This window comes from Delphinus delphis, chromosome 1 (genome assembly GCF_949987515.2).
Source record: "Delphinus delphis chromosome 1, mDelDel1.2, whole genome shotgun sequence".
Classification (NCBI taxonomy): domain Eukaryota; kingdom Metazoa; phylum Chordata; class Mammalia; order Artiodactyla; family Delphinidae; genus Delphinus; species Delphinus delphis.
The window spans coordinates 151,298,445-151,323,218 of NC_082683.1; the positions used below are offsets into that span (position 1 = coordinate 151,298,445).

Below are 24,774 nucleotides of genomic sequence, written 5' to 3' on the forward strand. Positions count from 1 at the left end.
CCCACACTCAAGAACAGGGAAACCTTTCTCTGTTCGGGCCTCCAGGTCAGACTCTGCCAGCCCAGAAGCCTCCAGGCTGCTAGCGTGTGATTCAATGCCAATTACTCCTTGGTTAAATTTGTAGCCCTTATTGCTTGCATGTACTCCCCTGCCATCCCTGCCTTGAGACTAAGACAGGAGTTGCTGGGAGCAGCAGGAAATTTTACCCCAGAATGGAACAATGCAGACCCTGGACACAGGGTGTGGCTTCAGTGATGTCAGCTTCAGCTGTTTACGGTGCCCTGGACAGCTGTCCATCTGCCAGGGCCCACTGCTCCGCCCAGAGGAGGGGTTCTCAGACCGCCCCCCATATGCTGGGGCTGTCACTCAGGAGGCTCCCAGGTTGTGGAGGCCAGGCTAAAGGGGAGTGAGGGCCACAAACACAGCTGTTTCCCAATTTTTCAATTGAACAGTCGGGACAATGGCAGGGCTAATGCCGGCTCACTGCATCTGCTGGAGAAAAAGGAACAAATGCTTCCCCAAAGTCAGCCTCTGGCCTAGGAGAGCCTTGAGGTCTGGCTCTGTGGCCAACTCTGGGGAGAAGGAAGGAGATGTCCCCTCAGAAAATTCCGGGGCCTGAAACGTCTCTCATCAAAGAGAAGGGGCAGGAGGTGAGAATTTCTTCCCACCCTACCCCTGAGACACGGGGCCCAGGCCCAGGCCCAAGCCCCACTCACCGTCTCTGCCTCATTCAGCCTCCTTCCTGTAACACCAGAGGGGGCTCCCTTCCAGTCTGCAGCGGGAAGGAACACTCCAGCGTCCCAAATTGCACATAAGTCAATCAACCTGTCACAAAGCAAGCACAAAGAAGAACCCCAGGGTCACTTTGGGAGAGGAAAAGAAAAGCCTTTGTGCTTTGCAGCTTGTTCATTCACTGGGAAATTACATCGTTGTCCACACCCATTTGGGCAGTTTTACATAGCATAACAGCATCTTTGTTCACAAAAATTCAAAGCACTCTGCAAGAAATGGGACCGATTCTGCAAGGTGCCTAAGCGTGCTGGACTTTGGGAAGCTGGGATCATCTCTCTCTTCATAAGATCATTATTGTGGCCTGACATCATAATCGAATTGCTGAATCCCTAGTCACCTGAAGGAGTTAAGCCACTCCTCAAAGAATCTCTCCTACACCCAAGGGAGAATTTACCCATAATTATCTCATTAACTTTTTTACTTAGGAGAACTATTATGTTTTTCTTCCCCATCTACAGATAATCAAACCAAGTTCACCATAAATAAATTACCCATTAAAAGGAGATCTAATTTTAGTGTTAGGAGACATGGGTTTTAGGTCCTAGCTTGTTTTATCATTTTGCATAGATCACGTCCCTACATGTGACTCATTTTCTTCATCTGTTAAATGGGGAGAAGGTACAGGACAGTGGGTCAGACCACTAGACTATGAGGTGGCATTTCAAGAGTTCAAGTCCCAGGTCTGGTCCTTTGCGGCAATCATTTAGCCTTTCTCACTACAGATAACATATCTCACTTAATCATTTGCTTTAACATTAAAACGTGTCTGCAGAAAATGGTCACATCCACCTTTGTAGAGGGGAATGCGGCAATATCTATCAAAATAAGTATGCATTTACTCTTTGTCCCAGTAGCCTCAGTTCTAGGAATCTTTTTGAAATATATCTTATGTGATGCCCAAGTTCTGACCTACAGGATTATTGTCAAGTGAAAAGAAACACGATAGGAAAAAGTGTGCTTAGTATGCTACCATTTATTTAAGAAAGGGAGAATGAATGCAAAGATATATATGTATTTGCTTATATTCTGCAAAGACAATAAAAGGATAAAGCATAAAATAAAATTTAAAGGACTTATAGGGAGGGGGAGGAATGAGGTGGAGGGAACAGGGATATTGAATATACCTTGTTTTGTGGATTTGCTTTGGAACATGTAAATATTTGACATAATTATAAGCAACAATATTTTTGAAAGAAATCCCTAAAATGAAAGTGTAGCAAATGAGTCTGTATGTCCAGCTGGTTGGCATAACTACACATAGAGAAATTAAAACACAGTAATTTGACTCTATATCCTTGGAGGGATATATCCTAAGAATAAAAAGAACTGCCTCATTCCCCCCACCCCAAAATCCTAAACTGTTTTCGCTAATCATATTATTGATGAAGTTATGGTATTATTATTGTTGTTGTTATTCTGAGACTTTTGTATGTGTATTGTGGGATAAACCAAATGAGTAATAATATTTATATTACTGAAAAACAAGGGTTTCCTATTGCAAGAAGATACAAATGTAAGCTCGATGAGATCAGGTTAAAATTTTGTAGTCCTGATTGTGAACTGAGAGTATCAGGATGAACTCCATATGTTTTATGTTACATCCATCCATCCACACACACACACACACACACACACACACACACACACACACACACACAAAATACCTAGCAAGGCCTAGAAACAAGGATCATCCTGGAAGGAATGAGTACCCCCTAGCAATCAGATTATGAACTCTATATACCATCCCCCACAAAGAAATCAGGCTTCCTTGGAGAAGGGTCTGAAGCAGCAAATATATAAGATGAGCCTAGAGCATCTTGTTACACCATAAAAGCAAACAAAGCGTCAAAGATTACTAGAGTTGGGGGGACCTTCAAGATGGCAGAGGAGTAGGATGTGGAGATCACCTTCCTGCCCACAAATACATCAAAAATACACCTCCATGTGGAACAACTCCTACAGAACACCTACTGACCTCAGACTTCCCAAAAGATGCCTGAGGGCGACCTATACACAGAGGTGGGGCGCAAACCAAAGCTGAACCCTGGGGACTGTGCGAACAAAGAAAAGAAAGGGAAATTTCTCTGTGCAGCCTCAGGAGCAGCGGATTAAACCCCACAATCAACTTGATGTACCCTGCATCTGTGGAATACCTGAAGAGACAATGAATGTTCCCAAAATTGAAGCGGTGGACTTTAGGAGCAACTGTAGACTTGGGGTTTGCTGTCTGCAGCTGATTCGTTTCTGATATTTATGTTTACCTTAGTTTAGTTTTTAGCGCTTGTTATCATTGGTGAATTTGTTTATTGGTTTGGTTGCTCTTTTCTTTTAAAACTATTATTATTATTTTACGTTAATAATTTTTCTTTTTAATTTTTTTTCTTCTGAGCTGTGTGGCTGACAGGCTCTTGGTGCTCAGCCTGGTGTCAGGCCTGAGCCTTTGAGGTAGGAAAGCCGAGTTCATGACACTGGACCACCAGAGACCTCCCGGCCCCATGTAATATCAATCAGCGAAAGCTCTCCCAGAGACCTCTGTCTCAATGCTAAGACCCAGTTCCACCCAACGGCTAGCAAGCTCCAGGGCTGGATGCCACATGCCAAACAACTAGTAAGACAGGAACACCACTCCACCCATTAGCAGATAGGCTGCCTAAAAACATAAGAAGTTCACAGACACCCCAAAGCACACCACCAGACGTGGTCCTGCCCACCAGAGAGACAAGATCCAGCCCCACCCACCAGAACACAGGCACAAGTCCCCTCCACCAGGAAGCCTATACAAGGCACTGAACCACCCTCACCCACTGGGGGCAGATACCAAAAACAATGGGAACTACGAACCTGCAGCCTGAAAAAAGGAGACCTCAAACACAGTAAGTTAAACAAAATGAGAAGACAGAGAAATACGCAGCAGATGAAGGAGCAAGGTAAAAACCCACCAGACCAAACAAATGAAGAGGAAACAGGCAGTCTACCTGAAAAAGAATTCAGAGTAATGATAGTAAAGATGATCCAAAAACTTGGAAATAGAATGGAGAAAATACAAGAAACGTTTAACAAGGACCTAGAAGAATAAAGAGCAAACAAACAACGATGAACAACACAATAAATGAAATTAAAAATTCTCTAGAAGGAATCAGTAGCAGAATAACTGAGGCAGAAGAACGGATAAGTGACCTGGAAGATAAAATAGTGGAAATAACTACTGCAGAGCAGAATAAAGAAAAAAGAATGTAAAGAATTGAGGACAGTCTCAGGGACCTCTGGGACAACATTAAATATACCAACATTTGAATTATAGGGGTCCCAGAAGAAGAAGAAGAAAAAAAGGGACTGAGAAAATATTTGAAGAGATTATAGTTGAAAACTTCCCAAACATGGGAAAGGAAATAGTCAATCAAGTCCACGAAGTGCAGAGAGTCCCATACAGGATAAATCCAAGGAGAAACATGGCAAGACACATATTAATCAAACTATCAAAAATTAAATGCAAAGAGAAAATATTAAAAGCAGCAAGGGAAAAGCAACAAATAACAAACAAGGGAATCCCCGTAAGGTTAACAGCTCATCTTTCAGCAGAAACTCTGCAAGCCAGAAGGGAGTGGCAGGACATATTTAAAGTGATGAAAGGGAAAACCTACAACCAAGATTACTCTACCCAGCAAGGATCTCATTCAGTTTTGATGGAGAAGTTAAAACCTTTACAGACAAGCAAAAGTTAAGAGAATTCAGCACCACCAAACCAGCTTTACAACAAATGCTAAAGGAACTTATCTAGGCAGGAAACACAGGAGGAGGAAAAGACCTACAAAAACAAACCCAAAACAATTAAGAAAATGGTAATAGGAACATACATATTGATAATTACCTTAAATGGAAATGGATTAAATGCTCCAACGAAAAGACATAGACTGGCTGAATGGATACAAAAACAAGACCCATATATATGCTGTCTACAAGAGACCCATTTCAGACTTAGGGACACATACAGACTGAAAGTGAGGGGATGGAAAAAGATATTCCTTGCAAATAGGAATCAAAAGAAAGCTGGAGTAGCAATTCTTATATCAGACAAAATAGACTTTAAAATAAAGACTATTATAAGAGATAAAGAAGGACACTACATAGTGAACAAGGGATCAATCCAAGAAGAAGATATAACAATTGTAAATATTTATGCACCCAACATAGGAGCACCTCAATACATAAGGCAAATGCTAACAGCCATAAAAGAGGGGAATCAACAGTAACACAATAATAGTGGGGGACTTTAACATCCCACTTTCACCAATGGACAGATCATCCAAAATGAAAATAAATAAGGAAACACAAGCTTTAAATGATACATTAGACAAGATGGACTTAATTGATATTCATAGGACATTCCATCCAAAAACAACAGAATATACTTTCCTTTCAAGTGCTCATGGAACATTCTCCAGAATAGATCATATCTTGGGTCATAAATCAAGCCTTGGTAAATTTAAGAAAATTGAAATCATATCAAGTATCTTTTCCGACCACAACACTATGAGACTAGATATTAATTACAGGGAAAAAAACTGTAAAAAATACAAACACATGGATGCTAAACAACACACTACTAAATAACCAAGAGATCACTGAAGAAATAAAAGGGGAAATCAAAAAATATCTAGAAACAAATGACAATGAAAACACGATGATCCAAAACCTATGGGATGCAGCAAAAGCAGTTCTAAGAGGGAAGTTTATAGCAATACAATCCTACCTCAAGAAACATCTCAAATAAACAACCTAACCTTACACCTAAAGCAATTAGAGAAAGAAGAATAACAACAACAACAACAACAAAACCCCAAAGTTAGCAGAAGGAAAGAAATCATAAAGATCAGGTAAGAAATAAATGAAAAAGAAATGAAGGAAACAATAGCAAAGATCAATAAAACTAAAAGCTGGTTCTTTGAGAGGATAAACAAAATTGATAAACCATTAGCCAAACTCATCAGGAAAAGAAGGGAGAAGACTCAAATCAACAGAATTAGAAATGAAAAAGGAGAAGTAATAGCTGACACTGCAGAAACGAAAAGGATCATGAGAGATTACTACAAGCAACTATATGCCAATAAAATGGACAACCTGGAAGAAATGGACGAATTCGAAGCACAACCTTCCCAGACTGAACCAGGAAGAAACAGAAAATATAAACAGACCAATCACAAGCACTGAAATTGAAACTGTGATTAAAAATCTTCCAACAGACAAATACCATATGCTAACACATATATATGGAATTTAAGGAAAAAAAATGTCATGAAGAACCTAGGGGTAAGACAGGAATAAAGACACAGACCTACTGGAGAACGGACTTGAGGATATGGGGAGGGGGAAGGGTGAGCTGTGACAAAGCGAGAGAGAGGCATGGACATATATACACTACCAAACGTAAGGTAGATAGCTAGTGGGAAGCAGCCGCATAGCACAGGGATATCAGCTCAGTGCTTTGTGACCGCCTGGAGGGGTGGGATAGGGAGGGTGGGAGGGAGGGAGATGCAAGAGGGAAGAGATATGGGAACATATGTATATGTATAACTGATTCACTTTGTTATAAAGCAGAAACTAACACACCATTGTAAAGCAATTATACCCCAATAAAGATGTTAAAAAAAAAAAAATCTTCAACAAACAAAAGCCCAGGACCAGATGCCTTCACAGGCGAATTCTATCAAACATTTAGAGAAGACCTAATACCTATCCTTCTCGATCTCTTCCAAAATATAGCAGAGGGAGGAACACTCCCAAACTCATTTTACAAGGCCACCATCACCCTGATACCAAAACCAGACAAAGATGTCACAAAAAAAGAAAACTACAGGCCAATATCACTGATGAACATAGATGCAAAAATCCTCAACAAAATATTAGCAAACAGAATCCAACAACACATTAAAAGGATCATACACCACGATCAAGTGGGGTTTATCTCAGGAATGCAAGGATTGTTCAATATACGCAAATCAATCAATGTGATACACCATATTAACAAACTGAAGGATAAAAACCATATGATCATCTCAGTAGATTCAGAAAAAGCTTTCAACAAAATTCAACACCCATTTATGATAAAAACTCTCCAGAAGGTAGGCACTGAGGGACCCTACCTCAACATAATAAAGGCCACATATGACAAACCCACAGCCAACACTGTTCTCAATGGTGAAAAACCGAAACCATTTCCTCTAAGATCAGGAACAAGCAAGGTTGCCCACTCTCACCACTATTATTTAACATAGTTTTGGAAGTTTTAGCCACAGAAATCAGAGAAGAAAAAGAAATAAAAGGAATCCAAATCAGAAAAGAAGTAAAACTGTCACTGTTTGTAGATGACATGATACTATACATAGAGAATCCTAAAGATGCTACCAGAAAACTACTAGAGTTAATCAATGAATTTGGTAAAGTAGCAGGATACAAAATTAATGCACAGAAATCTCTTGCACTCCTATACACTAACGATGAAAAATCTGAAAGAAAAATTAAGGAAACACTCCTATTTTCCATCGCAACAAAAAGAATAAAATACCTAGGGATAAACCTACCCAAGGAGACAAAAGACCTGTATGCAGAAACTGTAAGACACTGATGAAAGAAATTAAAGACGATACAAACAGATGTAGAGATATACCACGTTCTTGGATTGGAAGAATCAACATTGTGAAAATCATTATACTACCCAAAGCAACATACAGATTCATTGCAACCCCTATCAAATTACCAATGGCATTCTTCACAGAACTAGAACAAAAAATTTCACAATTTGTATGGAAACACAAAAGACCCCGAATAGCCAAAGCAATCTTGAGAAAGAAAAACAGAGCTGGAGGAATCAGTCTCCCTTACTTCAGACTAGGGGAACCTAGGGACAGGAGAGGAATAAAGACGTAGACGTAGAGAGTGGACTTGAGGACACGGGGAGGCGGAAGGGTAATCTGGGACGTAGTGAGAGAGTAGCACTGACATATATACACTACCAAATGTAAATTAGATAGCTAGTGGGAAGCAGCTGCATAGCACAGGGAGATCAGCTTGGTGCTCTGTGACCACCTAGAGGGGTGGGATAGGTAGGGTGGGAGGGAGACGTAAGAGGGAGGGGATATGGGGATATATGTATACATATAGCTAATTCACTTTGTTATACAGCAGAAAGTAACACAACATTGTAAAGCAACTATACTCCAATAAAGATGTTAAAAAAAAGAAAAAAAAGATTACTAGAGTTATGCCAAAAGGACTTGGAAGCTACCCAGCATAAGGTGTCCCTGGTCAAGTTGAGCATTAAAAAGGATCATGACTACAATAGGTTGTAACATAACAAATGTGTTTAAACATTTAAATCTTATAAATCGCTAATAATATTCTTTAAAAGCCCAAATAACCTGTGAGTCACCTTTTAGGGATGTTAGGAATACACTTTATTATTTTAAAATCTGGTCAATAAAGCAAAAGAGGGAGGAGTGGGTAGAGGTATCGCTGAGACAAGACTGGCCTTGTACTGATCATTGTTGAAGAGAGTGATAGATACATCAGGTTCATTACATTAATTCTCTCTTCTTTGTAACACATTTTCAAAATAAAAATAAACTTTAAATGACAGAACAGGTTGAGAAATGAGAAATCTTAGAATGTCTTGAAACTCTTTAGAACCAGAGTCATTTAATCCTAACAACAACCCTATATGGTGACCAAGGATATAGATATTATTATCCCCACTTTACCCTGGAGGAAATAAGTGTAAAGAATCCTTTGAGTCAGGATTCAAGCCCACATGTTCTTAGCCCAAAGGCTCACTATTTCAGAGGTGCCTCTTTAATATTCTCATCTTTTATATCTGCATTAATAAAACTTTCCTTGCCTATATGAGGTTAATGGGGGGCTGCAATGAGAAACGTACTTGGAAAACAAATCTTTGTATAAATATTTTGCTGTCATTTGAAAATTGGGGATCAGATATGCCCTATGCGGTTGCTGTGAGGATCCACGGAGAACTGTGATTTGAAGATAGATAGACAGATATCAAGAGAGAGAAACAGAAAACTCTCAAAGATGAGTGAGGTTGCCATTACCCTGATACCTCTATCATCACTCACAGGACTTCAGGGTTAAATGAGAAGTGTGGCTTCAAACCCAGGGTCTAGACTCTCCAGCTGACCCAGGGATAGGAAGGTTCCAGGAGGGACACCTGATGCTCTGGGGACGATCAGGGATCAAGAAAGACACCTGATACCCTGCGAGCTGCAAGAAGAGCAGCTCTGAGGCCCAGCTGGGTGGGGACCATGGCCAGGTTGCTGGGCATCTCATGTTCATTCTCAGATTGTCCTTCCCTCTGCCACAGAAGAAAAGCGGGTCTGGGGACTCTAAGACTTTTTCACCTTGGAATTCCATGATTCTATAAATGCTTATTTCTGAAGAAGTACAAAGTCAAACTTGTCCTGAGTCCTGGTTCATGTGCTGCCTCCCTCTGAATATTTAGTCTGAGCTCAGGGAACAAGAACTCTCTCTGTCTCTGTCTCTTGCTTGAGGTTCTTACTTAAACATTTAAAAAATTACTTTATTTGTTTTTTGAATAGGTAACCCCTTCACATGATATGAAACTCAACAGATACAAGAGTGTATAGTAGAAGTAGAGTATATATAAGTAAATTTCCCTCCCAATCTTGTCCTGCAGCTTCCTAGTCCCACTGAGCCCCTCTCCCCCACCAGCCACTCTTACCAGTCTCTGTGTATCCTTCCAGAGACGTCCATGCATACATAGATACATTTTAAAAATTATAGCATACTATACAAATTTTCTCCTAACTTGCCTTTTTCAGTTAATATCTTAGATGTCTTTCTATATTAGTTCATATGAAACTGCCTTATTACTTTTAGCAGCTGTATAGTATTCCGTTGTATGAACATATAATAATTTACTCAACCCTCTACTGATAGACATTTAGGATGTTTGTAATCCCTGGATGTAGAAAATTGCTGCAATACATATCTTTGGATAAATATGATTTCTCTCATTTGCAAGATTATTTTTAGGATAAATTCTTGGATGCAGAATTCTTAGGTCAAAGGGAATGTGGCTAAATTGTTCTCCATGAAAGTTTTCACAACTTAAACTCCCACCAGCAATTTATAAAAGTTCCTGTTTTCCTTCTCCAACATGCTGTTGCTATTATTACTTTTTAATTTTAACCATCTGATGTACAGAAATTGGTGTCCCTTTGTGGTTCTCTTATTATAGTGAGGTTGAGCACTTTTCTTTTCTTTGAATTATTGTATTCTTTGCCCAGTTCTCTACTGGGTAGTTGGTTTATTCTTATCAGTTTGAAGGAACTCTTTATTTTTTAGGAAAATTACCCCTTTATTTATAAGAGTAGCTGCAAACTGTCCATATCATTATTTTTATCCTGACTTTATTTATGGTGTTTTTGCCATGCAAAAAAAAGTTTTTTCATAGTTATAGATCTTTTGTCATTGTTTTTGTCATACTTAGGCCTCTTCTTCCAAGAATATTTTTAAGTATTCCCATGTTTTCTTTAGCATTTCTATAGTTTAATATTTATGTTTCAATCTTCTATTCATCTGAAAATTACTTTGAAATCATAGGAGGGAGGACTATAACTTTATAAATATATAAGATGGCTTTCTGAACACCATGTACTGAAGAATTCACATTTTACCCTTTGGTTTGAAATACCTTTTTTGTTTTCATATATTAAACCCCCTTATGTGTTTGGGTCTATTCCTGGATCTTCTCTTCCACTCATCTATTTATCTCTTCATACGCAGGTACCATACACTTTTTTTTTTTTTTTTTTTTTTTTTAAGAGGAGTCATTTTTTAAATTTATTTATTTATTTATTTTTGACTGTGTTGGGTCTTCGTTTCTGTGCGAGGGCTTTCTCTAGTTGCGGTGAGTGGGGACCACTCTTCATCGCGGTGCGCGGACCTCTCACTATCGCGGCCTCTCCCGTTGCGGAGCACAGGCTCCAGACGCGCAGGCTCAGTAGCTGTGGCTCACGGGCCTAGTTGCTCCGCGGCATGTGGGATCTTCCCGGACTGGGGCGCGAACCCGTGTTCCCTGCATTGGCAGGCAGATTCTCAACCACTGCGCCACCAGGGAAGCCCCGGTACCATACACTTTTAATTACTGTAGTTTATTTGATTTGATATTTAAGAATTTTCCTGTTTATTTTTGCTTTTTTTTTCACATGAACTACAAAATCAGATTCTCTAGGTTTGTCTTTTAATCAGATGGTATTTTATAAAAATCATATTAAAATTATAAATTAACTTAGAGAGAACTGACATATTTATGTTGTTGAATCTACTTAAGAATGTGACATACCTTAAATTTGTTTAAATTTTCTTTGGGGCTTTTCAACTACATTTTAAAGTTTTCTCATATAGATTATATACATTCTTGTTATATTTATTACTATGCATTTGATCTTTCATTAAGCTATTTTAAAGAACTGTTTTAAGGACTTCCCTGGTGGCTCAGTGGTTAAGAATCCGCCTGCCAATGCAGGGGACACAGGTTCGATCCCTGGTCCGGGAAGATCCCACATGCCGTGAAGCAACTAAGCCCATGTGCCACAACTACTGAGCCCATGCTCTAGAGCCTGCGAACCACAACCACTGAGCCCGTGTGCCACAACTACTGAAGCCCATGTGCCTAGAGCCTGTGCTCTGCAACAAGAAAAGCCACCGCAATGAGAAGTCCGTGCACCGCAATGAAGAGTAGCCCCCACTCGCTGCAGCTAGAGAAAGCCTGCACACAGCAATGAAGACCCAACGCAGCCAAAAAATAAATAAATAAATAAAATTTAAAAAAAAGAATTGTTTTATATTAATTTTGAATTCCACTATTTTGAATTTTATTTTCTAAATAATTCATCATTCAAAGGGAAAGCTTCAAGGGAAATTTAAAAAATACATTGAACTGAAGGAAAATTAAAATGCAATATATCCAAATCTGTGGGACACAGCTAAAGCAGTGCTGAAGGGAAATTTAGAGCACTAAATACATGCATTAAAAAAAAAGGAAAAGTTTTGAATCAGTAATATAAGGTCCCACTTCAAGAAAGTAGAAAAAGAGGAGCGAAATAAACCCAAAGCAAGAAGAATGAAAGAAATAAAAAGCAGAAATTAATGAAATAGAAAACAAAAACAATAGAAAAAAAATCAATGAAATAAACTGGTTCTTTGAAAAGGTTAATATGATGGACAAACCTCTAGCAAAACTGAAGAAGAAAAAAAAGAGAGATGACACAGTTGCCAACATCAGGAACGAAAAAAGCGAATGTCATTACAGATCCTGCAGACATCAAAAGAATACTAAGAAAATACTATGAACAATTCCACACCCATAAATTAAAAAACGTAGTTGAAATGGAACAATTCCTTGAAAAACACAAACTACCACAGTCCTCAATAGGTACTAGGTAATTTGAATAGGTTTATAATCATTAAAGAAATTGAACTCATAATTTAAAAATTCCCCAAAGAGAAATCTCCAGGCCCAGATTCTTTCACTAGAGAATTTTAACAAACTCTTAATCAACACCAATTCTATAAAATCTCTTCCAAACTATAGAAGAGGAGAGGACACTTCCGAATTCATTTGATGTAGCCAGTGTTATCCTGATACCAAAATCAAATGAAGACCGTATAAGAAAGAAAGAAAGAAAGAAAGAAAGAGAGAGAGAGAGAGAGACAGAGAGAAAGAGAGACAGAGAGAAAGAGAGACAGAGAGAAAGGAAGGAAGGAAGGAAGGAAGGAAGGAAGGAAGGAAGAGGAAGGAAGGAAGGAAGGAAAAAAATGAGCAGATCAATAATACCTCTCATGAATATAGATACAAAAATCCTTAACAAAATATTAGCAAATAGAATTCAGCAATATATAAAAAGAATTATAAACCATGACCAAGTAGGGTTCATTCCAGGGATGTAAGGCTGGTTTAATATTGTAAAATCAGTCAATGTAATTTACCATATTAACAAGCTAAAGAAGAAAAACACATGACCATATCAATCAATGAAGAAAAAGCATTTGACAAAATTCAACACCCAGTCATGATAAAGAAAACAAGTCTCAGAAACATAGGAAGTGAGAGAAAAATTCCTCAACTTGATTTTTAAAAATCTACAAAAACCCACAGCTAACATTATACTTAATGGTGAAGAACTGAATGTTTTCTCCCCTAAAACTGGAGACAAGGCAAGGATGTCTACTTTCATCACTCTTATTCAACACAGTGCTGGACATTTTAGCCATTGGAATAAGACAAGAAAAGGAAATAAAGGGCGTACAAGTCAGAATGGAAGAAATAAAACTGTTTCTATGTACTGATAACCTGATGGTCTATGTAAAAAATCCCAAGGAAACTACAAAAAGTTGTCTTAGAACTGGAGCCATCAAAGTCTCAGGATACAAGGTAACCATACAAAAATCAATTGTATTTCTGTATATAAGCAATGAACCCATGAAAAAATTTAAAATACCACTTACAGCCCCTCAAAAAAATAAATAAGTATAAAATGAACAAAACATGTACAGGACTTGTATGCTGAAAACTACTGATGAAGTAAATCAAAGATCTAAATAAATGGAGAGACATATCATGTTCATGGATTGGAAGACTCAATGCAGTAAACATGCAAATTTTCCCCAAATTGATACACTGGTTTAAAGCAACCTTTATCAAAATCCCAAGATTTTTAGTAGATATAGACAGATTATTCTAAAATTTATATGGAAAGACAAAAGAACTAGAATAGCTAAAATAATTTTGAAAAAGAAGAAAAATGGGGAATATCAGGCTACCCAATTGAAAGACTCATTATATAGCTACAGTGGTCAAAACTATGTGGTATTGGTGGAGGAATAGACACATAGTTCAATGGAACAGAATTGAAAACACAGAAATAGCCCAACACAAATATGCTCAACTGATTTTTGACAAAGAGGCCAAAGCAATGGAGGAAGATAGCCTTTTCAATAAATGGTGCTGGAGGAATTGGACGTCCATAGGATCCACAGGCTAAAAAAATAAATTCTTAACCCAAGTCCTTATACAAAAATGGGCTCCAAACGGATGGTGGAGTTAAAATGTAAAACTATAAGACTTGTAGAATAAATACAAGTGAAAATCTAGGCAAACAGTTCTTAGATTTGATGCCAAAAGCAAGATCCATAGAAGCAAAAATGGATAAACTGGACTTCAAAATTCAAAACTTTGCTTTTCAGGAGATAAGAGTGGGAGAAACCACGCAGATGACAAAGAACTAGCTCTCTGTCATAGAATATAACTAGAATATAAAATAAAGAACCTAAAAACTCCGCAGTAAAGATGCAAACAACCCAATTAGGACATGGCCAAAGTCATGGTAAAGACACTTCACTGAAGTAGATATTCAGATGGCAAATAAGCACTTGAAAAGATATTAAACGTCATTAACCATCAGGGGAATGCAAATTAAAACCACAATAAAAAGAAAAACCCAGTGAGATATGACTACACATCTATCAGAATGACTAAAATAAAAAATAGTGACAACAGCAAATGCTGACAAGAGGTGGAAAAACTAGATCACTCATCCATTGCTGGTGGAAATGTAAATGGTACATCCAGCCTAGAACAGAGTTCAGCAGTTTCTCAAAAACAAAAAAATTAAACATGTAACTATCATGTAACCCAGCAAATGCCCTTCTGGGCATTTATCCCAGAGAAATAAAGACTTATGTTCACACCAAAACCTGTACAAGAATGTTTATAGTGGCTTTATTCATAATAGCCCCCAACTGGAAACAACCCAGGCATCCTTTAATGGATGAACGGTTAAACAAACAGCAGTATGTCCACATCATGGGACACTACCCAGCAATAAAAAGGAAAGAACGTACATTATTGAAACATACATTAACTTAGATAAATCTCCAGAGAATTATACTGAGTGAAAAAAGTCAACCCAAAAGGTTAAAGTGTGCAATTCCATTTATATAACATTCTGGAAATGACAAAATTATAGAAATGCAGAACAGATTTGTGGTTGCCACGGGTTAAGGAAGGGGGGTGGTGATGGGAGGAGGTGGGTATGGCTATAAAAGGTCAACAAGAGGTATCTTTGTAGTGATGGAAGTGTTTTTTATCTTGACAGCATATCGTCAATATCCTAGTTTTGCAAGTTGTTACTACTGGTGGAACCCGGGCAAACTGTATAAGGGATCTCTCTGTATTATCTGCTGTAACTGCATATGAATCTATAATTGTCTCAAATTTTAAAAATTAATTAAAAATAGTTTTCAGTTGATTCCTTTTGAATTCCATGTAAATAATTATATCATCTGTAAATAATGATAATATCTCCTCATTTCCAATTTTTATACCTCATTTCTTTCTTTTGGCAGATTCAACTTAATGTTAGGCATAGGAAAACAAATTAGGAAAGAAAAATCTGCTATCCTATAAAGTAATACAAACTGGATGGAAATAATTTTTTAACATATTCTCATTACAGGCTAGCACAGATTACAGAATTTTGACAGTATTTCTAAAACCTAGATGTATTTAAAAGCTATTGCTCCTGAGAACAAATTGCCCAACACTAAGAGCATCACGAGTGTTCAAAAATGACATTTCCAAGAAGGGAGATTCGTTAGCCTTCCTTGATAACTTGCTTCACTAAGTGGGTCTCAGATTCCAAATGAGCAAAAAAAATCCCACTAAAATCCGACACTGTTATTTCAGTACAGCTGGACCTGCATTCTGAAGCCATCAGCAAGAGGAAAAAGAGGTTCTCTAAATGCAAGAAAGATGGGCATTCACTCTGGAAAGTTCAAGACAGATGTGAGCACTCTCACTCACAGTTTCAGCAAAGTTAGACCAAACAGAACAGTAAACAATGTGGAGAAACAGTATCTTCAAAATGTGCCCAGGGTATAGGGGTAGAGGATCAAGAGGTACAAACCAGTACGTATAAAATAAGCTACAAGGATATGTTGTACAACACAGGGAATATAGCCAATATTTTACAATAACTATAAATGGAGTATAACTTTTAAAAATTGTGAACCACTATATTGTACACCTGTAACTTATACAATATTGTACATCAGTTATGCTTCAATTAAAAAATGTGCCCAGAGTGATTGCTGGTGATAGTGGGGAGGCCAGCATCAAGTGGGCCCCTGCAGCTCTGCCTGCTGCATAGTGAGGGGAGGAGCAACCAGGAGAGGCTAGAGGGGCCTGCATGGCCACTGGAAAGACACTGCTAAGAGAACAAAATGACAAGCCACAGACTGAGAGAAAATGTTTGCAAAACATAAATCTGATAAAGGGCTGGTTGCAGAATATACAATGAATTCTCAACTGAATAATAAGAAAACAAACAACCCAATAAAAAATAAGCAAAAGATCTAAACAGATCTTCACCAAAGAAGATATATTTGGCAAATAAGCACTCAAAAAGATGTTCAACACCCTTAGTCATTAGGGAAGTGCAAATTAAAACCACAATGAGATAACATTATATACCTGTTAGAATAATTGCTCAAAAAAACCCCAAAACTAAAAACCTTGCAATACCATGTGCTGGTGAGGATGTGAACTGAAACTTGCATACATTGCTGGTGGGAATAAAAAAATAGTACATCTACTTTGGAAAACAGTTTGGCAGAATCTTAGAAAGTGAAACATACAGTTACCATATAACCCAGTAATCCCACTCCTAGGTATTCATGCAAGAGAAATGAATATATATTTCTACACAAAAACCTACATGTGAATATTTATAGCACGTTTATTCATAATTGCCAAAAACTAGAAATAAGCCAAATATGTGTCAACAGGCGAGTGGATACATAAACTGTGGTACATAATACTATGGAATACTACTTACCAATAAAAAGAAATGATCTACTAATACATGCAGCAAATCAGAGGCATCCCCAGTGCATTGTTAAGTAAAAGCAGCCAGTCTCAAAAGACTACATACTGTGTGATTTCATTTATATGACATTTTAGGAAATGCATGCTCTAGGGACATAATAAAGATCAGTGGTTACCAGAAGCTGGGATTGGGAGGGAGAAGATTAACCAAAAAGGGGTACATGAGAACTTTATGGAATGACGGAAATGCTCTGTATTTTGATTACAGTGGTGGTTACATAATTGTATGTGTTTGTAATATTCATAGGACTGTACACCTAACAAAAGTGAATTTTATTCTATCTAAGTTATACCTCAATAGACCCGACTCGGGGAAAAAAACCTCTTAAGGTATGGGAAAAGACAAATTAAAACCTAGGAGAAGCGGGCTTCCCTGGTGGCGCAGTGGTTGAGAGTCTGCCTGCTGATGCAGGGGACGCGGGTTCGTGCCCCGGTCCGGGAAGATCCCACATGCCGCAGAGCGGCTGGGCCCGTGAGCCATGGCCGCTGAGCCTGCGCGTCTGGAGCCTGTGGTCCGCAACAGGAGAGGCCACAACAGTGAGAGGCCCGCGTACCACAAAAAAAAAAAAAAAAAAAAAAAACCTAGGAGAAGCTATTGGATATACACATCTGACAAAGGATTACTATCAAGAATATATAAATAAGTCCTGTAAGTAAATAAGAGGATAAACAATCCAATAGAAAGATGGCTAATAAACACACTGATATTGGGAAATGCAAATCAAGACCATAATGAGATACCAATTTACACTCACTCGATTTGCAAAAATTACTAAATCTGATGATATCAAGTGCTGAAAGAGGAACAGAAAATAGCAGTGTTGGTGAGGATGTGGAGAAACTGGAACCCTTCTACATTGCTGGTGGGAATGTAAGATGGTGCAGCCTTTATGGAAAACAGCATGGTGGTTCCTCAAAAAATTAAAGACAAAATTATCATATGATCTGGCGATTCCACTTTTGGGTACATATAAAAAAGAATTGAAAGCAAGGTCTCAAAGAAATATCTGCACATCCATGTTCACAGCAGCATTATTTAAGATAGCCAAAAGGTGGAAGCAACACAAGCATTCATCAACAGATGAATGGATTAACAAAATGTGGTATAAACATACAATGGAATATTATTCAGCCTTAAAAAAAGAAGGGGATTCTAACATGAGCTACAACATGGATAAACTTTGAGGATACTATGTAAATTGAAATGAGTCAGTCACAAAAGGACAAATACTGTATGATTCCACTTATATGAGGTACCTAGAGTAGTCAGATTTCATAGAAACATAAGTAGAATGGTGGTTGCCAGGGGGAGGAGGGATGGGGAGCTGTTCTTTAATAGGTACAGGCTTTCAGTTTTGCAAGATGAAAAGAGTTCTGAAGACTAGTTGTACGACAACGTGAATGTACTTAACACTACAGAGCTGCACACTTAAAAATGGTTTAAATGGTAAATTTTATGTCATGTATATCTTACTACAATTGAAAAAGAAAGATAATGATTACTTCTGGTAGTGGGGGAGGTGGAGAGAACAGCTGAATGGGTGTAGTGGGACCATAAGATTAGATATTTGCTATTCTCAAAGTCCTACTTTTTGCAGTAGGTGGTAGATTTGCAGGTACTTACAGTATTACTATAGATAAGTAGGTACAAAGATAGCCAATTAGGAAGGAAAGCAGGTAGCAAGGAAGGAAGGTAAGAAGGAAGGAAGAGGGGAAGGAGGGAGAGAAGGAATAAAAGAGAGAAGAAAAACAGCAGGGCATGCATGGACCAATGATGAGAATGAATCATGAACCAAGGATTATAATTAATCCAATGCTCTGTACCTGAGGTTCTCCCCCACAAAAGTCTGTTCCAGTGGGTCAAAGGAATCCTGGATTACCTAAAATGAAAGGATCTCAGAAATCTCTAATTGAATTCCATCATTCAATGTGATGAGAAAAGTGATGCAGAAATAGATGAGAAATATGAATAACGCTCAGAGATGTTCAATGATCTCTCTGTCACACAGCTATCTACGTTCTAATCCTTTCTCAACCATGTTTGTTAAAACAGGAAGCAGCAATGAGGGCAAATTAAGAACAGACATCCATTCTTACACTAACCATCACTTTTAATCCTTACAACATTCCTATAAGGAAGGCATTATTATCCTGATTTTACACATTAGAAATCTGAAGCCTAATGATGTTAAAAAAAAAAAAAAACTTGCCTAGGGTTTCTCAGCTGGTGAGTGGCAGAGCCAACACTCAAACCCAGGTTGGTGGGTGTCTCCAGAGCCCACACTTCTTTGATGCCACGTGGAAGCCTAGTTCACAGCAATAAAGCAACATTCCAACTGCTACTTTGTGAATGGCCCTGGATTTCTTTTAAAAGTTCTCTTTGTGATTATATCAGAAAAGTGTCATTATGCCCAAGGGGGAAAAGGGGTATAATTACCCTTGGTTTATATATTCCATATGTCTTGGTTTTAAAATACACCATGAATGAAAGACAAATTGTAATGGTAACATGACCTTGCCAGAGAAATGTTTTGATTTATAGAAAACTCTTCTTAAAGAAGATAAAGTAGGTATGTCATAGCAATTGGACCCCTAGTTCTGTGACTAGAACCTAGGAAGAAATGCTCCAGTGAAAGATAGGCTCCTGCTTCAGATGGAAGAGACTTGGAAAAGATCACAAACTGATAGACAGGAGGGGGTGAGGGCAGCACTCTACAAAGGCTGAGCCATCATCAGGGATGTGGGAAACACCCTGAGTCCTTGACTCCCAACTAGGCCTGAACGACATGCTTCACAGAACAAGCTAACAAGTGAAAATGGGAATCTGACTCTATCAAATTACCCATGACATTTTTCACAGAACCAGAACAAATAATCCAAAAATTTATATGAAATCATAAAAGACCCAGAATTGCCAAAGCAATCCTGAGGAACAAAAACAAAGCTGAAGATATAACTCTCCGGACTTCAGACAATACTACAAAGCTACAGTAATCAAAACTGTGGTATGGGAACAAAAAAAGACATGCGGATCAATGGAACAGAATATAGAGAGCCCAGAATCAAATCCACACACCTATGGTCAATTAATTTTCGACAAAGGTGGTAAGAATATAAAATGGGAAAAAAAAACAGTCTCTTCAGCAAGTGTGCTGGTAAAGTTGGAGAGCCGCATGTAAATCAATGAAGTTAGAACACACCCTCACACCATGCACAAAAATAAACTCAAAATGGCTTAAAGACTTAAATATAAGATGACACCATAAAACTCCTAGAAGAGAGCATAGGCAAAACATTCTCTGACATAAATCATACCAATGTTATCTTAGGTCAGTCTCCCAAGGCAATAGAAATAAAAACAACAAAAAAAAAATGGGACCTAGTCAAACTTACAAGCTTTTGCATAGTAAAGGAAACCATAAAAAAACCTAAGACAACCTATGGAATGGGAGAAAATAGTTGCAAATGAGGCGACTGACAAGGGCTTAATGTCCAAAATATAAAAACAGCTCATACAACTCAACAACAAAAAAAACTAACAACCCAATAGAAAAATAGGCAGAAGACCTAAACAGACATTTCTCCAAAGAAGACAAACAGATGGCCTGTAGGCCCATGAAAATATGCTCAACATCACTAATTATTAGAGAAATGCAAATCAAAACTACAATGAGGTATCACCTCACACCAGTCAGAATGGCCATCATTAAAAAGTCTACAAATAACAAATGCTGGAGAGGGTGTGAAGAAAAGGGAACCCGCCTGCACTGTTGGTGGGAGTGTTAAGTTGGTGCAGTCACTACGCAAAACAGTATGGAGGATCCTTAAAAAACCAAAAATATGATCCAACAATGTCACTCCTGGGCATATACCTGGACAAAACTATAATTCAAAAAGATATGCACCCCTATGTTCATAGCAGCACTATTCACAACAGCCAAAACATGGAAACAACCTAAATGTCCATCGACAGACAAATGGCTAAAGAAGATGTGGTTCATATATATAATGGAATATTACTCAGCCATAAAAAGAACAAAATAATGTCATTTGCAGCAACATGAATGCAACTAGAGATTATCATACTAAGTAAAGTAAGCCAGAAAGAGAAAGACAAATACCATATCATATCACTTATGTGTGGAATCTAAAATATGGCACAAATGAACCTATCTACAAAACAGAAACAGACTCACAAGGAGATCAGAATTGTGGTTGCCAGGGTTGGGGAGGGGAAGGGAGAGGGATGGACTGGGAATTTGGGGCTGATAGATGCAAACTATTACATTTAGAATGGATAAACAACAAGGTTCTACTGTAGAGCACAGGGAACTATATCCAATCTCCTGGGATAAACAATAATGGAAAAGAATATTAAAAAAAGAATGTATATATGTATAAAACTGAGTCACTTGGCTGTGCAGCAGAGATTGACACAACATTGTAAATCAACTATACCTCAATAAAGAAAATGGGGATCTGACATTGTTCATGAGAGGCATGAATATCACACTTGTCCCAGCCACGTGCACATGGGGAGAGGACTCGCAAACCAAGATTACCTGCTACTTAGGACCAAAGGGGAGGAGCATGAGACACAAGGCAACTGAAACCACTTCTATTCCCACTTTTTTTTGCTTGTAGATGCAATCAAGTAAATCTTGCACCTTGTGGTGCAACCATCATTACCATCCATCCTAAGAACTTCTTCATCTTCCCAGACTGACACTCTGTACCCATTAAACAATATATCCCCATATTCCCCTCTCCACTTAGCACCTCCAAGTAAATCATTTTAAAGTACTTGCGATAGAGTATTGAGTTTAGTCAAAACAGGTGGGTGGTGGGACTTCCCTGGTGGCGCAGTGGTTGGGAGTCCGCCTGCCGATGCAGGGGACGCGGGTTCGTGCCCCGGTCCGGGAAGATCCCACATGCCACGGAGCGGCTAGGCCCGTGAGCCATGGCCGCTGAGCCTGCGCGTCCGAAGCCTGTGCTCCGCAACAGGAGAGGCCACAACAGTGAGAGGCCCGCGTACCGCAAAAAACAAACAAACAAAACAAAACAAAACCATGTGGGTGGGCTAGGGAATCAGCTAGTCAAATTAGCTGTGAAGTCACTGAAGCAAAGACAGAACCCCAGTCTTCCAAGACTTTATCAACACAATGGGAGGATGATATTCTCAATTCCTGTACTTGGTTGGCTAATCCCACAACGCTTCACCTACTCTGTGCCCCCACGTGTGCAGCTGCTCGTGGCTGAGGAAATACATACCTCGATGCTGCCTGGCTTCATTTTAATTCATGCTTTTGAATCTCAAGAGGGCCTCTAATGGCATGGGACAATCGAATGCATCTCCCCCTCATCTGCCCTCCCAGATGGCAGTTCACACCTTCCCCTCTCTTCTTAACCCCCAACCTCTCCTTCCCCACTCTTGTTTCCTTTGTTTTAATTTTTATTATGAAGTATAGTGAGTGAATCTCCATATGCACACCAGCCAACATTGACAATTACTGACCCAAGGCCAATCACACATTATCTAACACACACACACACACACACACACACACACACACACACACACACTTCTCCACTGGATTATTTTGAAGCAAACCCCTGTTACTGTATAATTTCATCTATAAATAGTGATTTTTTGGCATCTATCTCTAAAAGATGACCCTTTTACAAAACATAACCTTAGTAACATCACGCCTCCAAAATTATCAATAACTTTTATTATCAAATATCCATTCAATGTCTGAATTTCCGGCTCACAAATGTCCATTTTTTTACTAGTTGTTTGAATCAGAATCCAAATAAGGTCCACACATTAGCTGATAATTATGTCTCTTTGAATCTGTAAATTTCATCTCTTTATTTCCCTTACACTTTATTTGTTTTTAAAGAAGCTGGAGTTGCATCTCTTTTTTTCCCCTTACCCTTTATTTTTTTTAAACTGGGATTCCCCCACCATTTCTTGGCTGATGGCCACGTTTATTCTTTGACAGAAAGTAGAAGCAATGAGTAAGAACTTCCACAGGTGCCGCCGCTCCATTTGCCCACCTACCTCTGTCTTGTATGTTTCACCTTCTCTCCCATATCTGTGGATGACCCATCTGTGCTCTGGACCCCATCCCCTGTTGCCCACTCAGCAACAGTGCTCCAGCAATTCTTCTCTTCCTCCTGCCTCATCATTACTGGATCTTTCCCACCAGCTTACAATGCTGTGATTTATCCCAACCCACGGACTAGCCTTCCCTTGCCCACACTCTTGCCTCTGGCTATGGCCCTATTTCTCTTCCCTTTACAGGACAAATCCTTACAGACCTGCCCACGCTTACGTCCTCCAATTTCTCTTCTCCAAACTTCATTTAAACCCGTACCAGTCAAGATTCCCCCCCGACAATTCAACCCAAACTGTTCTTATCAAGGTCACCTCAGTAGTGTAAGTCCAGGGGTAAATAAACTCCTAGCTCTCATCTTTCTAGCTCGTAACACAAGAGATCACTTGTCCTCCTGGAGCACTTCCTTCACTTGACATCTGGAGCAGCACAATCTCCTGATTTTCCTCCTTCCTTATTGCTGGTCTTTCTCCATCTCATCTGCTGGACCCTCCTCTTCCTCCCAACTTCTAGTGCTGGATGGAGTGCCCCAGGCTCAGTCCTAGGAGGTCTTCTCTACATGGGCCCTCTGCCTTGTGATCCCATCTAGTCTCACAGCATTAAACACCACCTGTATGCTCAAAACTCCCAGTTTTGCATCTCTAGCCCAGACCTCTCCAGCAAACTTTGGACCCACGTATCTAACTGCCGACGTGGCACCTCCAATTGTATTTCTAACAAGTGTCTCAGAGTCTGAAACTCAGCTCCTGATCTCACCTTCCTCCTCCGACTCCACCGGCACAGTGGAGTCCCATTTCATTTAATGACAACTCTTCCAGGTGTTCATGACAAACCCTCAAGTCATCTCTGACTCCGCTCTCTCCCTCTCACCCTGCCCCTGAGCATCAGCAAATCCTATCACCTCTTCCTGGAAAAGGAATCTGCTCTCTCCTCGCTTCCTCTGCTGCTCTTCTCCTGGTCCACACCACCATTCTCGTCTACTACCTTATTTCTCTCCCTCTGATCTTTGCTTCCATGTTCCCTTCTCAGTAAGGAATTCCTGGTCACTGCGTCTAAAATTACAAACCATCTTGCCCTAGCAGCCCTCTCTGTCCTCCTTACCTGCTTTATTTTATAACTTCTTAGCACTTATTGCTTCCTAATGTACCACATATTTGTACTTATTTTAGTTTGGTTATTACCTGTCTTTCCCTATTAAAATGTAAGTTCCTTGAAATACAGGGATTTTATCTATTTACCATTATATTTCTGACATCTAGAACAGTGTCCAGCCCATAGAAGGTGGTCAAAAATATTTGTTGAATAAATAAATACATTTATACATGTAGCTATAATAAAAAGTATCTCCTCCACACAGGCTTCCTGGAGTCCTCTGAACCTCCCCAGCAATTAGTCTGAAATGCAGCAGTTAGTATCATGTATTTACTGCCACGACCCTTAGTCATTTCTCCCTCTAGACTCTGGGTTCTCTGAGCCTGAGACCTGGTTTCCCACTTATCCTTTCTCCCCCTCAGCCCTACATAGTACTGGTCATGAATTAGCTGTTCCTGCCGCTCAGGCTCTCAAACCTGTGTGGACTCAATATTTATTTTAGCTAATATTAATCTCTTACATTTTAATAAACTTTTTGTTTTCACATATGATCTTTTTTTTCAATATTATCACCACCACAACCATGTGAGGAGGAAAGGGAAGGGTATCTATCTCCCCTTCAAAAAATAACACTGGTTATTAAGCGATTTAAAATTGTCCAAGTATTTCAGCATATTCACTATATTGACCCTCATAACCTCCCAGTATGGTAGACATTACTGTCATAATTTCCATCTTACAGGTAAGAAAACTGAAGCTCAAGTGATTTTTAAAAATCCTTTATCTGGGGAC

At 39.0% G+C, this 24,774-nt stretch overlaps 1 protein-coding gene across 1 annotated transcript in view; it reads right to left on the reverse strand.

Moving 5' to 3' along the window:
• Positions 1–24,774, reverse strand: part of NFASC (neurofascin) — a 149,629-nt gene that overhangs the window by 96,894 nt on the left and 27,961 nt on the right. The window contains exon 2 of the mRNA XM_059996109.1: positions 717–825. The gene's annotated coding sequence lies outside the window, so the exon portion shown is untranslated. The remainder of the gene's footprint in view (positions 1–716; positions 826–24,774) is intronic.